This window comes from Etheostoma spectabile, unplaced genomic scaffold (genome assembly GCF_008692095.1).
Source record: "Etheostoma spectabile isolate EspeVRDwgs_2016 unplaced genomic scaffold, UIUC_Espe_1.0 scaffold00006366, whole genome shotgun sequence".
Lineage (NCBI taxonomy): Eukaryota > Metazoa > Chordata > Actinopteri > Perciformes > Percidae > Etheostoma > Etheostoma spectabile.
Window position 1 is genome coordinate 17,840 of NW_022603364.1, and position 5,839 is coordinate 23,678.

The following is a 5,839-nucleotide window of genomic DNA, read 5'->3' on the forward strand; positions in this document are numbered from 1 at the left end:
TACTGTAAATAATTCCTAGATAAGGACCCAAAAATAATCTTGAAGCGGGACATAATGGATGCTTATTTGACCCAATGCTACAAAAATACCTCACACAAAGCTGCTCTGTTTGTAAAAAGTCCGTTTTTGAATCTCCAAATCCCAAAGAGCTCTTAAACAGCACACACTGTAGTGCCGTTGAACAGCAGCTTGCTAACGTTAATATTAGCTAACGTTATTAGCATTAACCATTGAAAATTAACAATTGAATGCTACCAAAAAACAACATAGTATTTCAAAACTAATACTGCTAAGAAAACAGTCACCCTGTTAATATTTTCCTAAAAAATGACTTACCGCTGAAATGCAGGTCATATTTGTACCGCTTTGTCCTCCCGCTTTGTACGTGGATGGAATATGGCCGCCCGAATGATGTGCGGCGAAATCTCCAACAATGGTGCACTCCTGCATAAATGTGAGATTGGCCCCTACAACACCGATCGCCTTCTTCTGTTTTTAATAGACCTGCACGAAAGACTGGTGCCAGAGGAAGAAAGGGGGCAGGTGGGAGACCACTTGCCAACATATGTGATCACATGGTACTATGTGGCATTCCACCATTCCCATACAATCCCAGCCTGGTTTGACGCCCATCCAAGGATGATGTCCCATTTCCTTTCCTCTTTCTCTCCTTTCCTCAACCCCATTGAGGAGTTTTTCTTAGCCTGGAGATTGAAGGTTTTTGACCATCGTCCCTATGAACACCGCCAGGGGTGGATAAGGCATGCAAAAAGATTCTTCCCATGATGCCTTGCCAGAGAAGATATCAGGTGGGATGTGGATGAGAGCATGTGGCCAAATGCAGAAGACCGAGCAGATTAAAAGATTACTTTTTTTATTATTATTATTCCGGTGTTCTTTCTGTTTGTATATCTTGCAGTAATGTCCTTTGCAAATAAAGTTTTTACTGCAGCAATTCTGTCTCTGTCTTTTTTTCATAAATTGTGCATTCTATTAAGCTACTCTGAGATGGTCATTCATTTTTTGTATTAAATTTTTTCAACAAAAGAATAAAATGCATGTGCAAAACACAATCTCTGATCAATACAGTATACTGTCTATTGTGTAAAGGCATACCTGACACATCTAAAATGATGAAGTTTCTGTAATTTCAGCTGATGATAGTATTTTTTTTTTATCATTGTGTTATGATTGACTAAATGTTCCTGTTGGAAGAGAACATGTGTTAGTGTTTTGAATAATTATTGGATTTTGAAACATGTTTGCAGTGTTTTGTTGGATGTGTGTTGTGCTAGTGTATTATTGTATTTTGAAAATTAGTTTTGGCGTTAAGTTTACAATGTGTGAATTTGAGCATGAAATTAACCGTTTTACCAATTGTGTGTTTTAGGTGTGTTGGTGCGTTATTGAAAAATCTGTCATAGCAATTCTAAAAAAACTGTAATAGCTAAAGAAAGTGCATATTCACGTGTGCGTGCGCGTGTGTGTGTCTATAGCTGTGTGTGTGTGTGCGTGTGTCTTTGTGCGTGAGTGTGTGTGCGTGCATGTGTGTATGTATGTGTGTGTCTCTTTGCCTGAGTGTATGTGTGTATGTGTGTCTTTGTGTGTGAGTGTGTGTCTGAGTATGTGTGTGTTATGTGAGTATTAAGAATAGAATGTATATTAACGATTAGTTTTGGCCCAACGTCTGAACCAACGTCTGAGGGAATTTCCGCTGAAGGTCAGACAACGGACTTAGCGTGTTTTAATTCTCTCTTTTAGGAGAGTAAATGTCAGCGGGGCATCAGTATATTACATGTGTTTTGTCATTTAGTTTGTCTGTGTTTTGTGTGTAATATACTACTGTGTTTTGGTAAATTAGTAACGTTTTGTAACTGTAAATAACCGCGGTGATGTAAAGTTAGCTTACAGAAAATGGCTGCCATTCATAATAATGTGATTACATGTAGTTCAGTTTTCCTCAACCCCAAGCTGTTTATTCAAGTTTTGAGAACCTTCAGGTCTTCACATCTAGAAATAGCTGGATTTCGCCCTGTATGGTTGCTTACGGCCACACCACCCTGAAAGCGCCCGCTCCCTTCTGATCTCGGAAGCCAGATTGGGCCGGCTTAGTACTTGGATGGGAGACTGCCTGGGAATACCTGGTGCTGTAAGCTTTTTAGTTAGCATTAGGCGCTGTGGCTTCTTTGCTGGACGCAGAGCTGACAAGGAAACTGTATAGAGGATGTAACTTTTTTTTTGAAGCACCATTCTTCTTTAGAATTAAAATAAACGATCTCAGTGTTCAACAATTCAAGTAGGAGTTCAAAATGCTTGCAGTTTGACCACAGCATAAATAAATAATATGTTCTGGAAGACGACAAGTCAACCAAGTCTAAGTAAAGACAGAGGTAAGAAAATTGAGAATTAATTACAGTAATGAAAAATAGAAACTTGGAAATACATAAAAGTATAAGTGTAGCAACAGGAGAAATACATGAATCAATGTGGAACAAAACAAATCAAAGAACTCTTGAAAATTCAGAAGTGTTAATTATAGTGGAGCAAGTCAACTCCTTGATTCCAAGGTGAAGGTAGTTAAACCACTAGCAAGCTACGTAAAAATGTATACGTGAACTATTAGTTTTCCCTGGGCCTGTTTCGGACTCGTCACTTTTGGATTTTTGTGTTCCTTGGATTTTTCCAGTTCCTGTTGCTACCTGTGATTTTTCATTGGACTGTAAATAAAGCCTTATTGCCTGCTATCTCTGCTCTTGGGTCTGCCTTCCTGCCTGAACACAACACTCCGGCTACATCGAGTCTTACAGTGACCTGTGTTGTATGCATCATTCTCCAGGCTTCCATTTCTCATTTGAATCAACCGGATACCTCACACCGTGTTTGAAATATGAGACTTTGAAATAATTCCAGATTTTCATTTTCAGCACTTTGGAAGCACTCACAACTTCGTAATTCACCAGTAAATGTACGTAAAATATTACAGCAACTTGTTTTGGATGCACTAATCTCCAGGCTTCCATTTCCAACTGGAATCAGCCAGATACCTCTTACAATCTTTGAAATATGAACCTTTGATTACTTGCAGATTTCCCTCATTGGCCATCCCCAGTAGTTAGAATTGCTCAAAGCAAGAGGCAGAGAAAAATATGTGGAGGGGAACATATATTTGCCAAGAAAAACCAAGAAAGAAGAGTAAACAGTAAAATTGTGCTCATACATTAAACAAACCAGCCCTTTAATTTCATTCCACTTAAAAGAAATCGTCAACAAAACAAAATGGGTGTAACCTCTGAAATTTACTTAACCGGTGCTGCTGAACCACATTCCAGAACTTAACAGTCCTGATTCCAGACTGCATTGCCTGTCATTTCTTCTGAAGCTGCTCTCTCTTAAGGCTGCCCTGCTTCTTCTGTCACTGGGTCGGCCATCTCTGCGTCGAGGATGAGGGGCGCTGGTGTTTCATCCACTGATTCACTTCTAAGGAAGAGGGGTGCTGGCTCAGCCCTTGGAGCATGCTCAACAATGGCTGCCTGCTCATCTTTCTTGAGGATAGGGTAAGTGTTCATCATTTTTTCTAAAAAGTAACTGCCAATTGGCTCTCCTAACTTGTTGACAGATACACAGCACTTTGAGGGTGTCATGACTTGGACTTCCAAACCTGTTGTTGGACTTGTAAAGTACAACCTTCTATTGAAAGGATGTGGAGCGACAGCCACTGTTGGGTTTTTTTCTGCTCCAGATGATGAGCTCTGCTCAGACTTAGATTGCTTTTTTTGTTGCCATATTGCCAACTCCTCCGTGGACAGAGAGGAGTCAGACTCCGTTTGGTCGTTATAATTTGGTTCTTCACCACTTGAAGATGTTTCCAATTCATCATCTTCATCCAATGCACTCTCCATGGCTTTTAATCTTAGCCTGTGAGTCTTGTACCAGGTTACTTTGTCTGGCAGAGCAACATAGAAGCGCTCTGCCGTGCTGGGGTTGTGGCACATTTCTCTTGCCACCTGTTTTCTCTCTTTTTCAGACAGGTGTTTGCTGGCCTGGAAACCCAAACAAAGACGTTTTTACAAATGATGATATGATAAGAGTACATTGAGCAACTGTGTGTCAACAATCCTACACAACACTCCCAATAAACCTAAAACACCCAGTTGCTAAATTGTGTTTATGTCAAATTTACTTCAACTTAAATTCAAACATCAACATCATCTCAATTATAATTCTAGCCCCCAATTTGAGTACCACCACTTCCAAACTCTGATCAAGGGCCAGAATCAAACTTATGATAAGTTCTTACTTGAGTGGAGACGCTGCTCCGGATCTGGGTGAAAGTTATGTTCCCCTTCATTCCGGCATCCACCCAAGCTGCATGGAGGAAGCCTAAAGGCTTCTGTATCTGCCTCCCGTTTGCTGTGTGGAACACAAATTCACACTCCTGGCCTGGTGTGCAACACATCCCCTTTGTCAAAAAGTCTAGCCAATTAAACTCCTCACTTTTGAGCGAGAAAGCAGCTTGACCAAACAATTTTGTTGTTTTGTGGTCATCCACCTTAGGATAAAAAAAATGGAGAAAATTAGTGCATATCTGTGGATAGGTACGGAGGTCTCTTCCGGGTCTTTTTAGCCTCTACAGGTGATTTTCTATCCAGCCTTGAACTTGTGCCCTTTATCAGGGTCGCTGAGCATTAAATCCAAACTGTTTAATCCAAGATTTGCCCACTTGATGTCCGTAATTCATCACTTTTTCGCTCATATCTGCTGCTAGCTCCGTGTCTCCTCTCTGTCTGTGTCCAAAGTGAAGGCAAGCAGCATGCCCATATATTGGAGACAACGTGACCTAAAGAGTATGGAGTGGGAACAGTGAGCAATTCTCTCATCTCTCATATGCAATCAAAAGATGTTAAAGTGGACAAGATGGATATCTACTGTGTTACAGAGGAGAACGGCGTTACTGGTTTGAGATTTGGCATGTATTTTGGCCTTTAAAGAAATGTAAATAGGATGTGCTTAATATGAGTTAAAATGTTTATTATGTTCATTTTTGCATATAGGAGAACTGTTTTAGACACACAAATGCTTGTGTAGCATTGCTATGGTTGTAATATCAATAAATATGACATTATTATGTTGATTATTGGTATACTTAAATGTCATGAGGGCAAATGCATCTGGACTGTCTTTGAAAAATGTATTTTGTCAACTGTATAAGTTGTAATGATTATTTCTTCACAGTGTGACTCCCAAGACATATGAAAAGGGTTTAAGAGGAAAATAGCTTAGGTATTACTGCTTTGTCTGTAATCTCAATACATAGTTGTGAGATTCATGTTCTGTTTAATTTATTTATTTGTCTTTAAGGTCCTACAAAACATTTTTAAATATTCAAGTGACTTCACTGCAGCCCAAATATTGTAATAACCCAGTTTGTCTTGAAAAAAAATGATGTTCATATCTTGACTGTAGACAACAGGGTTGATGTTTTAAAAGGTTTTTTATAAAATAAATCCAGACGGCCAATGAACTGTAGAAATGATCTCAGGGCTCAGAGGGTTAACAAAGACACTCATTTTAATTTTACCAATGACACGTTCATTGCTTTGATCTGCCAACCTAATTAAATACTCACCAGAACTTGGAAACGCCTGCCTTGACTCCACTTCTCAGAGTTCCTGACATGTTCTTTTTTCATGTTTGTCAGAACCACAGATCGGTGTCCGGTCAACATGGACATGTATCCCATTATGTAGCCGAGGAATTTGGCATATTCCTCTACTTGTTCCCCATTGTAGGATATTGTTTCTACAAAACATGGCAAGATACAGTATGTCCCGTTAAGTAC

General features: G+C 39.5%; 1 pseudogene; it reads left to right on the plus strand.

Annotated features, from left to right (window-relative positions):
* Window positions 1-2,042: 2,042 nt before the first annotated feature.
* On the plus strand, window positions 2,043-2,156 carry LOC116678035 (uncharacterized; annotated as a pseudogene).
* The last annotated feature ends 3,683 nt before the right edge of the window (window positions 2,157-5,839 follow it).